The sequence below is a fragment of the Haematobia irritans genome, chromosome 1 (genome assembly GCF_050003625.1).
Source record: "Haematobia irritans isolate KBUSLIRL chromosome 1, ASM5000362v1, whole genome shotgun sequence".
In the NCBI taxonomy this organism is placed as follows: Eukaryota; Metazoa; Arthropoda; class Insecta; order Diptera; family Muscidae; genus Haematobia; species Haematobia irritans.
In genome coordinates, this window is record NC_134397.1 from 208,899,512 (window position 1) to 208,924,307 (window position 24,796).

At 30.8% G+C, this 24,796-nt stretch overlaps 1 protein-coding gene across 1 annotated transcript in view; it reads right to left on the reverse strand.

The window, feature by feature from the left end:
* Nucleotides 1–18,628, reverse strand: part of LOC142222516 (uncharacterized) — a 165,129-nt gene extending 146,501 nt beyond the window's left edge. Inside the window, exon 1 of the mRNA XM_075292687.1 lies at nt 18,020–18,628. The gene's annotated coding sequence lies outside the window, so the exon portion shown is untranslated. The remainder of the gene's footprint in view (nt 1–18,019) is intronic.
* Between the last annotated feature and the right edge of the window lie 6,168 nt (nt 18,629–24,796).

The following is a 24,796-nucleotide window of genomic DNA, read 5'->3' on the forward strand; positions in this document are numbered from 1 at the left end:
AAAATGATATTTCTATAAAAAAATGTTGTCAAAATTTTTAATTTCTATAGAAAATTTTGTCAAAATTTTATTTCTATAGAAAATTTTGTCAAAATTTCATTTCTATAGAAAATTTTGTCAAAATTTTATGTCTGTAGAAAATTTTGTCAAAATGATATTTCTATAAAAAAAATGTTGTCAAAATTTGTAATTTCTATAGAAAATTTTGTCAAAATTTTATTTCTATAGAAAATTTTGTCAAAATTTTATTTCTGTAGAAAATTTTGTCAAAATTTTATTTCTGTAGAAAATTTTGTCAAAATGATATTTCTATAAAAAAATGTTGTCAAAATTTTTAATTTTTATAGAAAATTTTGTCAAAATTTTATTTCTATAGAAAATTTTGTCAAAATTTTATTTCTGTAGAAAATTTTGTCAAAATTTTATTTCTGTAGAAAATTTTGTTAAAATTTTAAAATGTTGTCAAACTGAATTATATACGTATTTAATCGGCCTTTTTTTCAGTTTAATATATACCACGTATCGACTAACTTACAATTTTGAAGGCGGTTTTGGGAAGTTTTAAGATACCTTGCCATCGGCTAGTGTTACCGCAACCCAAGTAATTCGATTGTGGATGACAGTCTTTAATAGAAGTTACTACGCAATCCATGATGGAGGGTACGTGAGATTCGGTCTGGCCGAACTTACGGCCGTATATACTTGTTTTCTCTTTGAAACTGCCTTATTTTCTCTAACATAGACTCCATACGGACTAGTTTTCCAGTTAGAAGACAAAAATGTTTTAAGATATATTGTCATCAGCAAGTATTACCACAACCCAAGTAATTCGATTGTGGATGACAGTCTTTAGTAGAACTACCATAAGATTCAGCCTTGCCAAAATTACGGTCGCATATAATTTGTTTTTTTTTTTTTTGTAAATATAGCAAAACCTAATCCCTCATTAATTTTCCAATTTAGACAAGAGATTGAAACCATCATAAAACTTAAACTTAAACGATGTCCCCATATAAAATCTTATTCCTATTAATGTTGCAGCAACCTTTGTGTCAGCAAGTTTTCAGAAAACTGTTGGATAAATTAGATTTTATTCTTGTCCTTTTTGGTTTTAACAATATCTAAGAAAATGGTGACATTGCACTCAATTGAAATTGAAAAACTACATAAAATGGTATGGAAAGCATTTAATATGTTATGATGGATATTGATCTGGGTAAAATGGATATCGAAAGTGCAAAGTGTGCAGATCAATGTCTAGTCAGGAGATTTGGCATAAATGTCCAGTTAAATAATATGGAAGTTGTATTAAAAAAATTACAAACCCGTGAACAAATTAGGGGATCTAGTTACACTGAAGAAAAGTCCGTACTACTAACGATAAATTTAACTTATTTACGTTATTGCAAAAAAAATATTTGTTTGTAGTTAATTTCCTTTATTTTTTTCCGAAATTTTTCACCACCCAATGAAATTTTCCTCTTTTGAAGCGTGCCCACATTTGAGGCATACTTAGCAAAAGGAAAATTTCATTTCAACCTTACCCCCTCTAAGGCATGAAATGGGGACATGCAAATTTGTTTCTATTTCAAGTGTCCAATTGTGATTTGTATTTAACAATGTGGTCAGCATGTTTTCTTAGAAGACTAAAATAGCAAAAAAGGTGAAACAAATAGTGATATGCTGGACAAGGCGATATGTTAATTGGATTTTTTGCTTTGCTTTTTGAAATGAATGAATGAATGAAATGAAAGAATCATAAAATATCCTAAAAGATTTATTAGTTCACAATTTTCAAATATTAAAAACATGAGATTGGTTTAAAGGGGACAGTATATAATTATGAGCGTAATTTCCACGTGCGGACGGATATAGCACTACTCAATGTGATAATCAATTTTATGAGATATCAGACGACTACTTCACTGTCTTACAAACTGTATGACGAAATTCGTTAACCTCATTCTATGTGAACGGTTATTAAAAAGGCAAAAAAAAAGACGATATCTACACTGAAAAAAGTTTGTCCTTTTGCAAAGGTTTTGTCTTTACCCCAAAGATTTCGGTATTGATTCCGAGCCAATGAAGCGGATAATTGAAGTAGGGATACCTTTTTGACACAATTATATTTTAAATGTGAGGTTTTCGTACTAGGAATTTATTCTTTTATTCTAATTTTTTCTTCATTTACTGTCAATGTCCTTTAAAAACTTGTTAATGACAACGTAAATTTCCAAGTTCAGACTCGACTTTAAGTAGAAATTATGCTAGGGTTTGAATAAAAACGTCTTTTAATAAATATCTCCATTTTTTTAATAAGAAACAAAAAATCAATAAATTTTAAAACGATATCATTAATTTTGAAAATTACTCCAAAGACACCAAATTCTATTTTCCCACTTAGTTTCGATTTATTTCTCAATGTTATTTTAAAGTGGAGGCTTTAATCTAAATAAGCTATACATATTTTCCATATTGGTGAGCACTAAAATACATTTTTATAAACTTCTTTAACAATAAACGAAAAATACGAAAATTTTAGGCAATTTTTCTACTGTATGTTTTTAGTAAATGGACATTTATACAAAAACTATAGCTGATACTCTTTCGGGTTCTTTTTTGTATTTTTTCTCACATTTTGCAAGATATTGTAGGCTAAAAAGCGCTCATTTTCGTAAGACCATTTGGTCGCAATTCTAGAATCAAGTTTTGAGAACAAGGTCATATAGCTTTTGAAGTAGTTGAGGTAGGTTCTCAAAATGACAATTTTTGTTCTACATGCTGGTAGTACAAGTAAAAACAGAAGAAAAATTAAAGCTTTTAACATAGGGTTTATTTCGGTAGTGAAAGGGTTAACAACTTTTGAAGTCAAGTTGACCTTACCCTAACAAAATGTTCTTTCATGTAAAGGTATCCATTTACTTAATAGAAAGACAAAACAACTTCATTGACAAGTTTACCGACTTTTGGACAAGGAAAACATTTTAGTGTAAGAGAAATGCGTCTTCTGTGCTAAGTAAAATTCGCCATCATATTTTAAGGACAAGAAATCTTTGGCCACTCGATGTTTTTCATTGTATTTAAACCTATTAGAACCAAATTCCCATAGGGCGAATTGTCACTAACGGACCGATCACGGGACTGGTATTGAAATTTTTTATATAATTTATTGATATCTTACAACTATCACTAAATCTCTACACACAAAAATGTTTTTCTGATTCTATCACGAAATTAATTGATTCAATTAATTTTTTAATTGAAATGTCTTCAATCACGAAACTGAGAGTATCAATCACAGTTTTAATTGCTATTTTGAAATTTTTTCCAACATTTTAGACTTTATGACAAAAAAAAAATTAACAAAATTTGTATCTTTGCTATAAAAAAAAACACATTTTTTTGTTCTAAAATCACAGTCCATTTTGTTTATATCAAGCACTGTTCTTTTATGACTTTAAGCCTTTAATCAGACACATTTTCAAGTTTCATAGCAAAACATTAATAAGCTAGTATGTAATGCCGAACATATTTTAAAAATCTTGAGAAAATTTGTGGAATATATGTACAATTAAATTATATCCGTTTCCAAAAGCTGTATTTTTAGGAAAGTGGCCAAATAGAGCTATGTTTCTCTTAAATAAATGTCCTTTACATCGGCTCGTTAGAGCCGAAAACTATGCTTTGTAAATATAACTGCTTAAATATATTGATTGCTATAGCGATAATTGTCTGTTGATGGTAATAACAGATACGTAGCTCAGTATTGGCTTACAAAGTGTATGGTCCGTGGTTCGATTTTCCGTCCAGGCGAAAGGAAAAATTTAAAAATTTATAAAAACGAATAATTTCTTCTACATTGTTTGTTTTACAGAAAATAAAAAAACAGATGTATTTACGACCATAAGTTCGGCCAGCCCGAATCTTATGTACCCTCCACCATGGATTGCGTAGTAACTTATACTAAAGACTATCATCCACAATCGAATTACTTGGGTTGCGGTAACACTTGCCGATGGCAAGGTATCTTAAAACTTCGTAAAACCGTCTTCCAAATTGTAAATTAGTCCATACATGGTATATATTAAACTAAAAAAGGCCGATTAAATATGAATATAATTCAGTTTGACAAAATTTTATATAGAAATAAAATTTATACAAAATTTTCTATAGAAGTAAAATTTTGACAAAATTTTCTATAGAAATAAAAGTATGACAAAATTTCCTATAGAAATAAAATTATGACAAAATTTCTTATAGAAATAAAAATTTGACAAAGTTTTCTATAGAAATAAAATATTGACAAAATTTTCTATAGAAATTGAATTTTGACAACATTTTCGGTAGAAATAAAATTTTGACAAAATTTTCTATAGAATTAAATTTTGACAAAATTTTCTATAGTAATAAAATTTTGACAAAAATTTCTCGAGTGGCAACAATGATTATGAACCGATATGGACCAATTTTTGAGTGATTGCGGATCGTCTATATATAACTATAGCCCGATATGGATCAATATTGGCATGGTTGTTAGCGGCCATATATTAGCGCAATGTACCAAATTTCAACCGAATCGGATGAATTTTGCTCCTCCAAGAGGTTCCATAAGTCAAATTTGGGGATCGGTTTATATGGGGGCTATATATAATTATGGACCAACTTTTGCATATTTAACACCACGTACCAAATTTCAACCGGATCGGATAAATATTGCTCCTCCAAGGGAATCCAGAGGTAAAATCTGGGGATGGGTTTATATGGGGGCTATATATAATTATGGTCCGATATGGACCAATTTTTGCATGGTTGTTAGAGATCATATACCTACACCATGTACCAAATTTCAGCCAGATTGGATGAAATATGCTTCTCTTAGAGGCTCCGCAAGCCAAATCTGGGTATCGGTTTATATGAGGGCTATATATAATTATGGACCGATGGGGACCAATTTTTGCATGGTTGTTAGAGACCATATACCAGATCTGAGGGTCCGTTTATATGGGGGCTATACGTAGAAGTAAACCGATATGGCCCATTTGCAATACCACCCGACCTACATCAATAAAAACTAATTGTGCCAAGTTTCAAGTCGATAGCTTGTTTCGTTCGGAAGATAGGGTGACCAATATTTCGATGTGTTACAAACGGAATGACAAAGTTAATATACCCCCTTCCTATGGTGGAGGGTATTAAAAACAATAGAGTTAATCTTTTTCATCAACGTTTATCACTTTTATTCCAAACTTTCTTACAGCGTGAATCAAATGGGAATCGATATTTATTTGTCTAAAATTTCGTTTGGGAGGAAAGAATTTTTTTCGTGTACTAAGTTGCCCCAGAACATGCCCTTTCGATTGAGTCGTGACCGTTCCCTTCCATACCTCTCTTCCATACATTTGGAACAGAACTGGGACTAGTCCATACATACCAGAGACTAGTCCTGTACCGGTCCTGGAGTTGATCCATTTCCCGTAGGGAACATACATAGAGGGTCACCTGCCATACAATCACATCATAAGTTTGAAATATTACTCCAATTACCAATTGCACTTTCGTATTTATTCTATGTATATGAAATTGGTGATTATAAATCAATTTTGTATATTCATCTACATAAAATCTTTCACTAATATCACATTTCTTTTATAACATTGACCCTAGATGATGAATGACATATGGGAATGGATAGATGAAACTAAATTGCAGATTCTTTTTGTTCCATAATTTTTTTTTTTTTAAATAACGAAAACTTTGATTGCCCCCTTTGGATAAAGTTGTTCTCCATCGTTGCAACAATGTCGGTGGTGGTAATAATAATTGGCGACTCTTTCAGAGTGGTTTGTTGTTTGAGTGGCATTGGTCATCAAATGTTGAATGTTTTGGCTGTGGGGGAAAAAAAAGTTTGCAAATATAATCATCTTCATCATCGTCGTAGGAAAATAAACAGCTTGCAGAAGGTCATTCAAATAGACCCACACATACTAAATGGACGAAAGAATTTCTCTTCTTTTATATTTCGCATCTTCGGTTGTATTTGCTTCTGTGGGGTTTCGAAACAACTACAAAGATTTTATTTCACCAAAGACGTTATAACAATTTACGATGACAAGAAAAAAATTTGTTATAAATGTCACATGAGGGAACAGTGGTTGAAACATGACAATCTATTTAAGACCAACACGCAAGCAAAAAAAATACTTTCCTACGAAACGAAATTTCTGGTTTTCTGTGTTTAATTCGTTCCTCATAAAAGAAAACTCTCTTTTAACCCTATTGCAAATTGGTGCAAATTACCACAGACGGACCTTTGATACGACTGCTACTGTTATTCCAGTTTCTCGGAATCTTTAAATTTTTATAAAATTTTATTGATTTCCATACTCTTTTGATATTAAAATTTTATTAAATCTGCACATGAGATTCGGTCCTTTGGAATGAGTCCAAAGAATGAGTCCTAAAGTGTAAATTTACCCCGTCAATAATAAACACATGTTAGTCCGTCCCTTCCATACGTTTTGACAAGAACTGTGTCTGCTCCATATAAACCAGGGATTAGTCCTGTGTCGGTCCTGGGTTTGAACTATTTCCCGTAGGGAGCGTATGTATAAAATACACCAGAATTCTTTTGTAACTACCTCCAAGGAACCAAGCAATTTCGATGTTGCACACGAATATCACTATGTACAGCATACCATCCAAGGCGCTGGACCTCGACATAATTTCTATGCTAATATTTAAGAACCTGAGAATGCTGGGAGTTTAGTATTCGACCAGCACCGTGGTGCAATGGTTAGCATTCCCGCCTTGCATACACAAGGTCGTGGGTTCGATTCCTGCTTCGACCGAACACCAAAAAAGTTTTTCAACGGTGGATTATCCCACCTCAGTAGTGCTGGTGACATTTCTGAGGGTTTTCAAAGCTTCTCTAAGTGGTTTCACTGCAATGTGGAAGCCGTTCGGACTCGGCTATAACAAAGAGGTCCTTGTCATTGAGCTTAGCATGGAATTGGGCAGCACTCAGTGATAAGAGACAAGTTCACCAATGTGGTATCACAATGGACTGAATAGTCTAAGTGAGCCTGATACATCGGGCTGCCATCTAACCTAACCTAACCTAGTATTCGACCAGACTTCTAAGTTTGTACTTGAAATCGCACATTATACCTGATTTTTAGAACAAAGCGTAGGGTGATTCCACTACAGAAGCCAGGCAAAGGCTGGAACAAGAGTGAATCGTACAGACTGATCTCACTTCTCTAGCCAATAGCCATGTGACACTAATCCTGATCAGCCTTATGGAAAATTTTACAGCTGCAAACAATTAGCATGGGTTCCGTAAAGTTCATAGCACAACAATAGTTTTACATTACACAACTTCGAAAACACTTCCAAAAATGTTCTCCCAACGATGTTCTTTATTTTAACTGCACAGGAAATTAATTTGAGTCAATGTTTTATAACTCGCCTTTTTCATATTTTTATTAAAAATGTAAAATTTTTTTGTTTCAAATAGGTTAAAAATAATCAAGAATTAATAAAATTGGTCAAATTATTTTAATTTTGCCGAAAAAAATGCTAAATCCTTTCTAGAAAAATAGCGAATTTTTGAAAATATTACGTGTCAAACGTTCCAGAGAAGCGTTTTAATGCATTAAAAATCATAAAAAAATTTAAAAACCATTTGTCAAAATATCACAAAATTTCTTAATTCCTATCCAAAACACTGAATTCGGACCACATATTAAGAAGTGATGCAAATTCAGTGCAACTGCTGTTGAAATGGTGGACATTCGTCCTATGTCAAGCCCACGTTAAATTCATCGCATCTGCGCCAATTTTGCACCACTTCCGGATCCCAAAAAAACAAACATTTTCAACACTTTTTGGGCGAAGCTTCTTTTGCTGGGATAATATCTCCGTCACTATTCAAGCTATTCATATGCGGACGACTGTACAAACATCCCTTGTTAATGACGTTTGAGATCGGTTTAACATCTACCTTGCTACCAGTTATTTCATTGCTAGAAATTTGAGCATATCCACTACCAAATCCTCAGAAACACTATTCGCTATAAGCACAGCAAAAGTAAGCAGGCTGTTGAATGTTAGAGTCGATGACGTAAAAATTCCCACAACAAACTCCCCCAAGATTCTCGAGATAACATTCGACAGCCTTTTTAAGTCGTTTGCCCCAGCCACAGCAATTTGTGATATGCTCCGCTATAGAAGCAAGTTAACTTTCCGGCAACACTTGAATTGCGGACCGGGAACCCTTGAACCTATAAAGCAATTGGCCTTATAGGTAGTCAAACTCAGACAAGTGTTACACAGTGGAATAGTATACAGACATGTCAGAATGCCGCCATTAAAACTGCAAAAAGGTGCCTCCGCAGTACCTCCCTGGATCATATTTATGTGGAGACCAGTGTTGCCAGTATTGGGGATTTTCTCCCAAATTTTTTCGAAAATGGGCACGAAATTTCTAAGTTGCGGACTTGGGGATTTAGTGGGGAATTTCCATAAATTTGGGGATTTTTTCGAGAAATCTGTTTAATCATTTTTAACAAAATTTTATTTCTATAGGAAATTTTGTCAAAATTATATTTCTATATACAATTTTGTCCAAATTATATTTCTATATACAATTTTGTCAAAATTTTATTTCTATAGAAATGTTTGTCAAAATTCTGTTGCTATAGAAAATTATGTCAAAATTCTTTTTCTATAGAAAATTTTGTCAACATTTTATTTCTATAGAAAATTTTGTCAAAATTTTATTTCTATAGAAAATTATGTCAAAATTTTATTTCTATAAAAAAATTTTGTCAACATTTTATTTCTATAGAAAATTTTGTCAAAATTTTATTTCTATATAGAAAATTTTGTTAAAATTTTCTTTCTATAGAAAATTATTTAATTTTTTTTTGTGTAAAATTATGCCAAATTTTATTTCTATAGAAAATGTTGTCAACATTTTATTTCTATAGAAAATTTTGTCAACATTTTATTACTATAGAAAATTTTGTCAAAATTCTATTTCTATAGAAAATTTTGTCAGAATTTTATTTCTCTAGAAAATTTTGTTACAATTTTATTTCTACGTAGTAAATTTTGTCAAAATTGTATTTCTATAGAAAATGTTTTCAAAATTTTATTTCTATAGAAAATATTGTCAAAATTTTATTTCTATAGAAAATTTTGTCAAAATTTTATTTCTATAGAAATTTTTGTAAAAGTTTTATTCTATAGAAAATTTTGTCAAAATTTTATTTCTATAGAAAATTTTGTCGAAATTTCATTTCTATAGAAAATTTTTGCGAAATTTTATTTCTATAGATTTTTTTCGAAATTTTATATTTTGTCAAATTTTTTTCTATTGAAAATTTTGTACAAATTTTTATTTCTATAGAAAATTTTGTCAAAATTTCATTTCTATAGAAAATTTTGTCAATATTTTATTTCTATAGAAAATTTTGTAAAAATTTTATTTCTGTAGAAAATTATGTCAAAATTTTATTTCTTTAGAAAATTTGCAAAAAATCTATAGCAATTTTTAATTTTTATGTGGAGACCAGTGTTGCCAGTATTGGGGATTTTCTCCCAAATTTTTTCGTGAATGGGCACGAAATTTCTAAGTTGGGGACTTAGGGATTTAGAGGGGAATTTCCATAAATTTGGGGATTTTTCGAGAAATCGGTTTAATCTTTTTTAACAAAATTTTATTTCTATAGAAAATTTTGTCAAAATTTTATTTCTATAGAAAATTTAGTTCAAATTTTATTTCTATAGAAAATTTTGTTAAAATTTTATTTCTATAGAAAATTTTGTCAAAATTTTATTTCTATAGAAAATTTTGTCAAAATTATATTTCTATAGACAATTTTGTCAAAATTTTATTTCTATAGAAAGTTTTGTCAAAATTCTATTTCTATAGAAAATTTTGTCAAAATTTTATTTCTATAGAAATTTTTGTCAAAATTGTATTTCTATAGAAAATTTTGTCAAAATTATATTTCTATATACAATTTTGTTAAAATTTTATTTCTATAGAAAATTTTGTCAAAATTTTATTTCTATAGAAATTTTTGTCAAAATTTTATTTCTATAGAAAATTTTGTCAACATTATATTTCTATATACAATTTTGTTAAAATTTTATTTCTATAGAAAATTTTGTCAAAATTCTATTTCTATAGAAAATTTTTTCAGAATTTTATTTCTATAGAAGGTTATTTATAGGAGGTTATTTCCATAGAAAATTTTGTCAAAATTATGGAGCCAAAGTTGTTCAGTGGTGGATTATCCCACCTCAGTAATGCTGGTGACATTTCCGAGGGTCTCAAAACTTCTCTAAGTGGTTTCACTGCAATGTGGAACGCCGTTCGGACTCGGCCATAAAAAGGAGGTCCCTTGTCATTGAGCTTAACATGGAATCGGGCAGCACTCAGTGATAAAAGAGAAGTTCACCAATGTGGTATCACAATGGACTGAATAGTCTAAGTGAGCCTGATACATCGGGCTGCCACCTAACCTAACCTAGTTGTTGTTGTTAAGTGCAATAGCACTCAGTGTATGTATGCGACCATACTCATTTTGTGTTAACCGAGCATTGCTTCGATGCCGATTGGTTTAATACTACTAAGCACCAATAACGAATATTAGTATATACTAGTGGTGTTTTTGTTCTTGCATTTGTGCTAATGTAAAACATCGCATATATCGCAATATAGTCAAACCTGCCAATTGCATTTCTTTCCAATATTTGTTTTGTATAAAACTGTCCATAACCTTGTTTAAAATTTATTTATGTTAATTTTAAAACACTGTCCTAACGCAGTGAAAAAAAAACACCAACGCATTAGTTTGCCTTTTCTTCAGCTGACACTGCTACTTCCACCAGCAGCAAAACTACTGAAGGAGAATGCTTCAAGCATTTTTCGTTGAATTTTCTTTTTGCCTCCTCCATTACATTTCCATTCACATTATTTATGAGAAATAAGCCTTAGGTTTCTAAAGGATCATTATGATGTCCTTTCAAAAGGATATCAAGAGAAGCGAATCATACAGCTCTGTAGCTACGCAATGCAAACGAAAAAAAGAAAGTTCATTTAGTATAGTACTTTGTATATACCATACCGACTTCTATTTCTAACATTTTAATAATTTACAACACGGCGGAAAGTTTTCATCTTTTCTACTCAGGGGTTTAAACTTTCGTGGCTCTTGACTTCGGCGTTAATGACAAAATACTGGTGTTAGCTGGTATTTTATATGGATGCTGATACTGCATTATAGTGCCTGATTGTTGTGTTGGGGGCAAACGGCCTACCAGGCTATCCTCCGTCCCTCAAGGGCCTAGAACTTCCCCACTATCTTAGTGCTCTATTCTGATGAATTTAAATTACGCACCATATATATGACCTTGGATACAAGATACATTAGGGACTGATGGTGGTCTTGTTATGCTTTTAGATTTTCTTTTTTTATGTTTTAGAGCTCTTATGTTTCCAGTATTCATACACAAGCATTTTTGTCATTACGGACAAATGTGCGAATTTTGAGTTTGTTTTTTGCATGCTGAACTTGTTAAACGAAAAAACGAGAAAAAAGCGACACATTTTTAATTAATATTTCACTAAATGGAAGTCCCCAACAAATTGTATACTCATGTTTTCATCAGAGATTCTGTGTGTAATAAGGATGCGTGAACAACCGTGAGTGGTTGATGGCAAGAGAATACCACCTACGGTGATTTTGTAATATAACGCACAGATTTTTTTTGCAATTAGTTCTCCATCGTTTGCACTATCAAAGTTCGTATGCAATGCAAAAAAAGTGAATGATAAGGGAATAAATGTGAGTGCTTTTGCTTGGAGTACTGGTGGTAGAGAATATATCCTAAAGATATGATACTCTCTTATGTTCGTAGGTTTCCTTTACATGTGTCTTCTACTCAAAGGATTTTGGGATAACATTTGGTTTACAAGATTGAAAATTCCAAGGGGCAAAACATTTCTCTATTCTAGTAGCCAATGCGAATTGGATAAAGTGGTAATAACTTGTGTCGCACATTTTGTAACAAGTACAGGTACAGAGTGGATGATATGTATTGCAACAAACGTCAGATTGCTATCATCTCTAAACCACTCGTCTGACAGACGACAGATTTTTTGCAGTGACATATAATTTTATTATCTGTCCCATGATTGTAAGTATAAAAATCTCAATAGATGGAATTCATTGCAGTAGTATGCTTCTTACATACCATGGTCAAATACATTCGACTTTGTTATTCTCTTTTACTTTTCGATGGCAAAATTCAATTTAAAATCATCTTCTACATTGTCTTGAAGTTAAAACGATTGCCTTGTCAACACTTCGTACAATTGAGTTAAGTGAAATTCTGACGACATTATCTTAGATTATGAGAAAGAAATGATACTGTCACGAAAAATATCCAATATGGTAATTTATTATTTTATATCTTGTCTTTCCATGTGAATGTCAACGCATTTACACTTCTTCTCACTGCAAGGCTCCTTAAGTATTACTCCTGCTGGTTAGATGGACAATATACCCTCATCATTAATCATGAGAAAAATTATAAAATATAAATTTTCACTTGATTTTATTTCATATGATTCGATTATTAATCCATTAATTATTAAGAATTTGTATCCTCTTCAAATTTCATCTCATTTTAAGGTCTTAGAAAAATTGACATCAATACACTTTCTCACACCCCGAAGGTATGATCATAAAATACAATAATGTTATAGTGGAAAAAAATAAACAATATGTGATGTCTTGATTGGAAATCCATTTTCTATTGAAAATTTTGTCAAAATTTTATTTCTATAGAAAATTTTGTCAACATTGTATTTCTATAGAAAATTTTGTCAAAACTTTATTCCTATAGAAAATTTTGTCAAAATTTTATTTCTATAGAAAATTTTGTCAAAAATTTTATTTCTATAGAAAATTTTGTCAAAATTTTATTCCTATAGAAAATTTTGTCAAAATTTTATTTAATAGAAAATTTTGTCAAAATTTTATTTAATAGAAAATTTTGTCAAAATTTTATTTGATAGAAAATTTTGTCAAAATTTTATTTCTAAAGAAAATTTTGTCAAAATTTTCTATATATAGAAAATTTTGTCAAAATTTTATTTCTATAGAAAATTTTGTCAAAATGTTATTTCTATAGAAAATTTTGTCAAAACTTTATTCCCATAGAGAATATTGTCAAAAAATTTTTTCTATAGAATATTTTGTCAAAATTTTATTTCTATAGAAAATGTTGTCAAAACTTTACTCCTATAGAGAATTTTGTCAAAATTTTATTTCTATAGAAAATTTTTTTAATTTTTGTTTCTATAGAATTTTTGTCAAAATTTTATTTCTATAGAAAATTTTTTCAAAAATTTATTTCTATAGAAAATTTTGTCAAAATTTTATTTCTATAGAAAATTTTGTCAAAATTTTATTTCTATAGAAAATTTTGTCAAAATTTTATTTCTATAGAAAATTTTCTCAAAATTTTATTTCTATAGAAAATTTTGTCAAAATTTTATTTCTATAGAAAATTTTGCCAAAATTTTATTTCTTTAGAAAATTTTGTCAACATTTTATTCTTATAGAAAATTTTGTCAAAACTTTATTTCTATAGAAAATTTTGTCAAAATTTTATTTCTATAGAAAATTTTGTCAAATTTTTATTTCCATAGAATATTTTGTCAAATATTTATTTCTATAGAAAATTTTGTCAAAATGTTATTTCTATAGAAAATTTTGTCAAAATTTTATTTCCGTAGAAAATTTTGTCAAAATTTTATTTCCATAGAAAATGTTGTCACAATTTTATTTCCATAGACTATTTTGTAAAAACTTTATTTCTATACAAAATTTAATCAACATTTTATTTCTATACAAAATTTAGTCACAATTTTATTTCTATATAAAATTTTGTAAAAATTTTATTTCTATAGAAAATTTTGCCAAAATTTTATTTCTATAGAAAATATGTCAAAATTTAATTTCTATAGAAAATTTTTCAAAATTTATTTCTATAGAAAATTTTGTCAAAATTTTATTCTTATAGAAAATTTTTTAAGTACCTCTTAGTTGAAGAGGAATGCCAAACAGTAAAAAAAACTTCAATTTTTGGTATAATTCTGCGAGTTTTCGCATAACAAAATGTTTTATATATCAAAATGAACAAATCTTAAATAAAATAAATTTTATTCCTATAGAAAATTTTGCCAAATTGTATTTTGTCAAAATTTTATTTCTATAGAAGATTTTGTCAGAATTTATTTCTATAGAAAATTTTGTCAACATTTTATTTCTATAGAAAATTTTGTCAACATTTTATTTCTATAGAAAATTTTGCCAAAATGTTATTTCTTAGAAAATTTTGTCAAAATTTTATTTCCGTAGACAATTTTGTCACAACTTTATTTCTATAGACAATTTTGTGAAAACTTTATTTCTATACAAAATGTAATAAACATTTTATTTCTATACAAAATTTAATCACAATATTATTTCTATACAAAATTTTGTCAAAATTTTATTTCTATAGAAAATTTTGTCAAAACTTTATTTCTATAGAGAATATTGTCAAAATTTTTTTTCTATAGAATATTTTGTAAATTTTTTTTTCTATAGAATATTTTTTATATAGTAAACGTTTAGTCTCAGACTGATTCCTCTAGGCGTCGGACAACCTTCACGAAATTTCTCTTAGAGTGAATTATGGACTCGTTTGAATTCATCATATCATCGATAAACATTGGCCCTAGACGGTGCTTCATCGCCAAAAATTTCATTAAGTTCATCGATGCACCGTTGTTGAGTTAAAACATGTCGAAAGTTGTTTATCACAATGGACTGAATAGTCTAAGTGAGCCTGAAATTTAATCGGGCTGCCACTTTTAACCCTCGTATCATCGAGAAAGTGTCCTAATGTCTATGCAGACAGATATTTAGGCCGCAGGCCATAGGCATTCCAATAGTACTTCGCATTATCGCACTCAGCACGCGTCTACCAAGAATCCATTCTAAGTTAGGTTAGGTATAGTGGCAGCCCGATATCCATTGCACTACCCCATGTGGTGAACTACAATCGGAAAGCATTAAATGACAATGACAAGGAATTTTCTCTCTATATCCGAGCCCGAACGGCGTTTCACATTACGGTGAAACCACTTAGGGACGCATTGATACACCCACAAATGTCACCAGCATTACTATTATTGCACATCAAGTTCACCACAGTGATATCACAATGGACTGAATAGTCTAAGTGAGCCTGATACATCGGGCTGCCACATAACCTAACCTAACCATTGCACCGCGATGGCTTGCAGAAGCTATTCTACATTAAACTGATTGTGAAAGGGGTTACTGAAAATTTACACCATCGATTCGCCACCAGAACTCAAGCGCCGCCGATGGTGATTATTGTTCGCTCCTCGTTCGTATTCATCGACCGTGGGGTCCACGAATAAGAACCCTGTCTTTAGGACATGGGCTGATAAACATTTCGGCCACAGTCCATAGGCATTCCGATAATATTTCACACGATCGCACTCAGCACGCGTCAACCAAGGAGGACTCAATGGCCAAAAAAAATCTGTGGATACGTTGGACTTTTGCACCTGGAGCATTTAGAAGATTAAGGTTGACACAAATCGAAAAACTTCAAACTGATTCTAAAATTTCATCAGATTTAAGATGTATTTTTGCTTTCAAACAATAAAATTACTAAAGATAAAATTAAATAAATTCACTGAAAAAACATTGAATGTACCAGGAAAGAAAATTTTACCTAATTTTAGAAAACAAAAATAATTTTAGAAAATTTTAACTAAACTGTATTAGAAACCCAGATGTCACGCCGATTACACAAAAATAAGTAAATAATTTTCGACAAATTCAAGAAAATGTTGTTAGACATTAGTATTATTTTTCACTCATTAAAGAAAATTTCGTAGGTTTAAGAAAAAATTGGGTTCAAAATTGCAAAAATGTCTTTAGTGCCATATGAAGTTCAAGATGGGCGCATTATTGGTAAAATGTACAATTTTTTAAGAATTTCTGAACTATTTTGTGGGAGACACGAATTTAGTTAATCTTTATGCCTCATTTGTGTATCATTTTATCCTTTGTTTTAGTTAATTTAACTTACGCACGCAAAAAATTATTAAAGTCATGGAAACTTTCTTGTAACGTAATAATTCCATGAACTACCCAGCAAAAACACCTATTACCAGATATGAGTACAAGTATGCCTGCGCCAAATTGGTAACAACTTCCTCGTACATATATCAGTAGTAATACTTTTACACGGGCATGACATTGGAGGAATGTACTTCCGTGCAAGCATACCAGCAGTCGAAAAATAAGTACTTCTTCGCAAGCATACCAGCTCTCCAAACATACCATAAATATACCTAAAAAGTGCAAACTCACCCCTGTTGCTTTGTAATCCAAAATACTATACAACGCTCCACGACATGGATCTATTCGATGATGTGATTTTGTAATATAAATTATGTACTATACCACTTTAGAAAACAAAAGTATATTTTATTGGCAATTTTTGATTAGTTGATTACCGGTATTACTGAATGAATCACTAGTGCTTACCCACGTGCTGGGTAAAATAGAATTAAATTGGATTTAGTGAAATATAGGGTTCACCTTTTTTGAGTGTGTAAAGCTTTAATTTGTTGGATTACATATCACCAATCTTATATACGGACGAAAAAGACTGGTTTTCATATGTTTGGGTGTAAAAATTATATGTTTGGAACTTACATTTTTTAATACAACATTTTTAAATGCAAGCATATATTGTTCATAAACTAGCATAACAGGTTTGGGACATATATGTTAATATGTTAGAAGATATTATGTTTGGGATATAAAATTTTTGAAAATATAATATATTTGGATTCAAACATATATTAATTTAGAAATACATATATAAACATATATGTATTTATAAAGGAAGTAACCAATTGGCGCCTTAAAATATATATACACAAATAAAAGTTCATTAAAGTTTTTTTTTACAAGTGTATGCCTAATGTGAAACATAATATATTTGAACAATACAAACAATATTTTGTTTGGACCAAATCTGAAAATATATATGCTTGAAGCAGAATGTGCTTCGGGTATATGTTACAGAAGCGACTTTTTTTAAATTGCAAAAATTTAATTTGTCACAACCAAACTGTTTTCTCTGTGTGTGTGTGTGCCGTCAGTTATTTCAATTATTATATTTCGCAACCGTAGAAGAGGGCACCCGAAATTAGCGCCATTTATTGTCTTTGCTATTAAATTCTATTTTATATTTATTTTTAATATTTTTATGCTCGTATAAAGAAGATAATGGTCTCGCTATGACGATAATAAAGATAAGGTCTTAAATGATCGCAAAGAAATTACCCTGCAGTATAGAAGCCTAACCATGGTAATTTATTATTCCATACTATTTTTGGTCATTCGGTCATTGGATGCTAAAGATAAATTAAAATTAAGATAAATCTCAAATAAAATTATAAAACACAATTTTCTACATGACTCGTGATCCCTTTGACACTATTAATAATTAATTAATTAATTAGGGCCTTTTCCTCTTCAAAATGTCATCTCATTTTGGATTTGTAGTAAAACGTATGTCAACATCCTTTATGCAAAGGCAAAGTCATAAAATACAAGGATATTGCGATGTGGCGAAAAGGTTAGGAGTTAGTGTTTCCTTCATGCATATGGCAATGTGTGCATGGAGTTGTGAGCATATCCTTGTGAGACCAAATACCTGATTTACTCCTCCAACTCATACGCATACATGAACAACGACAACTACGCCGAATTTGTGCAAGGATGCTGATTTTCGTTATGGCCTCCGTTATGATGCAAACGACACAGAAAACTTTTACTTTTAGAAGAAACAAAAGAAAGCCAAAAATTTTAAGATAGAGTCCCAAAGGACACTCACATACCCATGAGATATAAGTTGGGTTACTCGAAGAATTTTATTCACTATTTATTAGTTGGTAGTTTTATTCATGTCTTGGTATTGAGAGTCCTTATTGCGTATTGCCTTTCATTCCGTTTACTTTTGTTTTTCAAATGGTATACGAGTTTCTTTTTTTTTGTTCTACTATTTTCGTTTTACATTTTATTTGGAACTAAGGCTCCATTGAGATGTTGTTGCATTGGGTTTTGTCTGTATTCTCGGAGTGGCGCTGCCACTGTCACTGCTGCTCCTCCGGTTGCATTTGTAAGTTTGTATGTATTCGTTTTTTTCCCAGCCACACGGCTTTGCACTGAAATTACAAACATTTTTTTTAAAGGGGTAACAATTCAATGCACTTTTCAATGAATTTTATAAACACTTATTTTGTTATCTCCCACTTTGATGGTTTTATCATGTATATCTTTGAGGTTATGCCTAGAAAAAAACACTTCGCGTATTATATTTTTTTCTCGATATTTATTTGTGCGTTTTTTATTTCATTTTATGGTCAATTTTAATTAAGAAAAAAAACTTTATTCGGCTCGGTTCACTTCGGATTTTAATGCCCGTGGTCCGTTTCCGTTTTGTTGGTTGTTCTTCCTTTCATTTTATGTGCAAGACTAAAAATTGTTGTCCTGTCTACACACTTGTTCGCTTCGTTTTCTTCGGCATTGAAAGCTTTTCGGCTCTGCAATAACAAATCGCCACGAAAAGCTTATTTCATTGACTACAGTATAGAGAGGGTTTTGTTATTGTTCAACATGTTTGTTTTTGTTTTGATTCGTGTACAAGGGTTAGTGGTTCGGGGAGCAAATGGAGATATTAAGTCTACTTGTACGTTGCACTATAGATATAAATTTGTATTTTCCGAGTAACGAGTTGCCATATTTGCTTTGATGCATTACAAAAATGTAACTATGAAACAGGGTGATTAAGAGCAGAACAAATTTCTTTTATAAATACAGAAATGCCCCTATAAAATTTCAGAAGTTTTTAAGAAAATGCCATTTCGAGTAAATGTCTTATATTTATTTACTAATAATTTACTAAGTGGCTAATGCTAGATTTTACTCTATTATTCTTATATTTACTATAAGTTTAATAAATAAATAAATAAATAAATAAATAATCTACTACAATTGAAAAAAGTTCTTTACTAAAATCCAACAAATGATATTGACATATAATTATGTATAAAAATTTTAATTCCAATGAAATATTCTCTCAAAGTTCCAATTTAATCTTATTAGTTTTCTTTATATCATTTCATTATCCAAACCAATTTAATGACATTTTCTAAAAAATCAATTTAAAACAAGTATATACGGCCGTAAGTTCGGCCAGGCCGAAGCTTATGTACCCTCCACCATCGATTGCGTAGAAACTTAAAACTTCCTAACACCGTAATATATACCACATAGTCCATACGTGGTATATATTAAACTAAAAAAGGACGATTAAATACGTATATAATTAAGTTTAAAGTTTCTATAGAAATAAAATTTGGACAAAATAAATTTTGACAACATTTTCTATAGAAGAAAAATTTTGACAAAATTTTCTATAGAAATAAAATTTTGACAAAATTATCTATAGAAATAAAATTTTGTCAAAATTTTCTATAGAAATAAAATTTTGTCAAAAATTTCTATAGAAATAAAATTTTGACAAAATTTTCTATAGAAATAACATTTTGACAAAATTTTCTATAAAAATAACATTTTGGCAATGTTTTCTATAAAAAATAAAATTTTGGTAGATTATTTTTGGCTCGAGTGGCAACCATGATTATGAACCGATATGGACCAATTTTTGTGTGATTGGGGTTCGGCTATATATAACTATAGACCGATATGGACCAATTTTGGCATGGTTATTAGCGGACTTATACTAACACCACGTTGCAAATTTCAATCGGATCGGATGAATTTTGCTCCTCCAAGAGGCTCCGGAGATCAAATCTGGAGAACGGTTTATATGGGGGCTATATATAATTATGGACCGATATGGACAAATTCTTGCGTGTTCGTTAGAGACCACATTCTAACACCATGTTCCAAATTTCAGCCGGATCGGATGAAATTTTCTTCTCTTAGAAGCTCCGCATGCCAAATCGGGCGATCGGTTTATGTGGGGGCTATATATAATTATGGACCTATGTGGACCAATTTTTGCATGGTCATTAGAAAACATATACCAACACCATGTACCAAATTTCAGCCGGATCGGATGAAATTTGCTTCTCTTAGAGCAATCGCAGGCCAAATTTGGGGGTCCGTTTATATGGGGGCTATACGTAAAAGTGGACCGATATGGACCAATTTTTTCATGGTTGTTAGAGATCATGTACACACAAAAAAAATTTTTTCTGGTTCAATCACGAAATTAATTGATCCAATTAATTTTTTAATTGAAATGTCTTCAATCACAGAAATGATAGTATCAATTAAAAAATTAATTGAAGGTCAATTAAAAAATTAATTGATCCAATTAAAAAATTAATTGATACTATTAATTTTTGTGATTGATTTTTGTTTCAATTAAAAAATTTGTTGAATCAATTAAATTTTTAATTGAATATTATTTCAAACTCAATTAAAATTTTAATTGGAAAAATTTTCGTGAAATTTTTTTCTGTGTACTAACACCATGTACCAAATTTCAGCCGGATCGGATGCAATTTGCTTCTCTTAGAGCAATCGCAAGCCAAATTTGGGGGTCCGTTTATATGGGGGCCAAGGCCGTATTCAGGGGGGGATGAGGGGGATCAAACCCCCCCGAAATGAATGAATATTTTTATATAAATAAATATATATTTTTAGCTGCATAGAAAAATCTTTTCGAAGATGTTGAAGAAAAGCTGGATGTTTTATTTTGAAAAACGCTTACCTATAAAACTTGCACAAATCATAGAATACTAGTTGATAGCCGGCTTATGCCGAAATAAACTCGAAACAAACATATCTCTTTTCCTAGTTTTGCTGCAAGTAGAGGATGCTGATGAGGAATGTGGTAATTCCGAAACGTGCGTCCATCCAACCATCTTGCAGTCTATAGGGCTTTGCCCAAATAAATTTGACAAACATTCTTTTTCTCTGTTGGTTAAGCTACTCTTGTAGTTTAGTCAATGTATGGTTTTAAGCTGAAATACTTAAAGAACAAAACCAAAACCAAACCAACAATGCTTAAAGAACAAAACCAATAATAACAAAACAAAACAAATGGAAATAAAATTTTGCAAAAATTTTCTAAAGAAATAAAATTTTGAAAAAAAAATTCTATAGAAAAAAAATTTTTGCAAAATTTTTTCTATGGAAATAAAATTTTGCAAAAATTTCCTATAGAAATAAATCTTTTACAAAATTTTCAATTGAAATAAAATTTTGACAAAATTTTCTATAAAAATAAAATTTTGCAAAAATTCTATATAGAAATAAAATTTTGACAACATTTTCTACCGAAATAAAAAATCGATAATGTAGAATCGCATTCGTTTTTCGACTAAAACATTTTTGAAGTTCAATAAAATCCTGTTTTTGACTATGTCTTTTACGAAATAGATTTTTTCCCACATGGTCTGTTTTGCCATATTTGTAATTTGTAATTTCTCAAAATATTAAAATATTTTGTCAAAGCTATTGTACCATAAATCTGATATCGACTCAAAAATGTCTACACAAAAGGTACTAAATCATTCGCGGGGGTACTATGGTACTGACCGGGGTGAAAAAGGTTTGAAAAAAGTACTATAGAACTGCATTTTCCATCCCTGCAGTTACTACGTGATCATCCGAACGTTCATTTTCAACAATGAAGAGATTAAAGACGTATCTTAGAAATTCGACTAGCGAGAGTAGACTCAAAGGATTGGCATTAATGTCGGTTCATCGCCGAATAAATGTGCCGACTGAAGAAGTCATTCATTTATTTGCTGCCCAAAAAGCCCGTCGGCTCAATTTAATATTATAACAAGTATATACAGCAGTAAGTTCTGCCGGGCCGAATCTTAAATACCCACCACCATGAACCAAATATTAGGGTTTCCTTTGAAATTTCAGGAGGGCCTGAGGACTTGAGGACACTTCCCGAAGATAAATTTAAAGATTTCACCTATGAGGACTATACCAGATTCTGGATTTATAAGAACCATTTTTGTTTGAGTTTTAGAGGAATCATTAACATCTCTTGTAAGTGTGCAAGAAAATTATAAAATAACGTCTTGATTTGAAATCTTAAATCTGTAGAAGTAAAATCTGGAAATTTTACATTGAGTTTCAACCAATTTTCATGATCAGTGCGCCTTCTACACCCTGAAGAAGTGAATTCTGTTTATATGGAGGCATTACCAAATGGACCGATAAAAACTTAATCCGATACACGTTTTTGTGAGCCTAAAATACCATAATATTTACAATTTCAGGCAAATCAGATAAAAACTACGGTTTCTAGAAACCCAAGGAGTTAAATCGGGAGATCGTTCTTATGGGGGCTATACTTAAATATGGACCGATATTCACCGTTTTCGGCACACCTCTTTATGACCCGAAAATACCTCTAGATTTCCAATTTCAGACAAATTAGATAAAAACTACGGTTTCTATAAGCCCAAGACCCCAAATCGGGAGGTCGTTTAATATGGGGAACATACCAAAACATGGACCGATACTCACAATTTTTGGCACACGTATTTGTGGTCTTACAATACCTCTAGATTTCCAATTTCCGGTAAATTTAATAAAAACTGCGGTTTCTATAAGCCCAAGAAGTAAAATCGGGAGATCGGTCTATATGGGGGCTATACCAAAATATGGACCTATACTCACAATTTTTGGCACAAGTATTTGTGGTCCTACAATACCTCTAGATTTCCAATTTCAGGTAAATTGAATAAAAACTGCGGTTTCTATAAGCCCAAGAAGTAAAATCGGGAGATCGGTCTATATGGGGGCTATACCAAAACATGGACCTATACTCACCATATTTGGCACACCTCTTTATGGTCCTAAAATACCTCTAGATTTCCCATTTCAGACAAATTGGATAAAAACTACGGTTTCTATAAGCCCAAGACCCCAAATCGGGAGGTCGTTTTATATGGGGACCATACCAAAACATGGACCGATACTCACAATTTTTGGCACACGTATTTTTGGTCCTACAATACCTCTAGATTTCCAATTTCAGGTAAATTGAATAAAACTGCGGTTTCTATAAGCCCAAGAAGTAAAATCGGAAGATCGGTTGGCTATACCAAAACATGGACCGACTCACCATTTTTGGCAAACCTCTTTATGGTCATAAAATACCTCTAGATTTCAAATTTCAGGCAAATTGGATAAAAACTACGATTTCTATAAGCCCAAGACCCCAAATCGGGAGGTCGGTTTATATGGGGACTATATCAAAACCTGGACCGATATAGCCCATCTTCGAACTTGACCTGCCTGCAGACAAAAGACGAGTTTGTGCTAAATTTCAGCACGATTGCTTCATTAGTGAATACTGTAGCGTGATTACAACAGACAGACGGACATCGTTATATCGTCTTAGAAATTCTCCCTGATCAATAATATATATACTTTATATAGTCGGAAATCGATATTTCGATGTGTTAGAAACGGAATGACAAACTTATTATACCCCCGTCACCATTCTATGGTGGTGGGTATAAAAATATTGTATGCATACCTATGCATAAATAAAATTTTCTACACATGAGATTATATGAATATTTTTTTTTTAAGTTGAACCCCCCCCCCCCCCCCCAATTAAAATCCTGGCTACGGCCTTGATGGGGGCCATACGTAAAAGTGAACCGATATGGTCCATTTGCAATACCATCCGACCTACATCAATAACAACTACTTGTGCCAAGTTTCAAGTCAATAGCTTGTTTCGTTCGGAAGTTAGCGTGATTTCAACAGACGGACGGACGGACATGCTCAGATCGACTCAGAATTTCACCACGACCCAGAATATATATATACTTTATGGGGTCTTAGAGCAATATTTCGATGTGTTACAAACGGAATGACAAAGTTAATATACACCCATCCTATGGTGGAGGGTATAAAAATATAGAGTTTTTTTTCCATTTCTATTACATTTTTTACAAATTATATTTCAATAACAATTTTCTATAAAAAATCAACTTTAATGAAATTTTGTATAAAAATTTCATTCCAATTTTTCCATTTCAATCGAAATTTTCTATCATTTTAGCCAAGTTTTCTAAAAGGACTTGATTGCATTAAAATTTTGGATAAAAACCCATTTCAAATATTTTTTTTTTAAATGCCATTTTAATGAAATGTTCTATAAAATTACCAAATTGCAATTGATTTTTTTAAAATTCCTTTTCAATGAAATGTTCTATAAATTTTCATTTTAATGAAATTATTAATAATAATTTCTTTTAATTAATTTTGTTTTAATTTATATTCTATTTTATTTCTATAAAAAGTTTCTGTAAAATTCTATTTGCAAAAAAACTCTATTTCAATTTGGAAAACAATCACTTAAGAAAAAAAAATAGATATTAAAAATCAATTTTAATTAAATTTAATTCTTTAAAATTCAGTCTTTGATATCCTGTCAAAGTTACAATTTAATCTTATTAGTTTTCTTTTTATCATTTCATTATACACCCAGCAAAAAAAATGGAAGTTCTTCCAAAGGCACAACTTTAAAAGCACTTCCAGAAGATGCACTCCCAATGATGTTCTTTATATTAACTACTCAGGAAGTTCTATTCAAATTT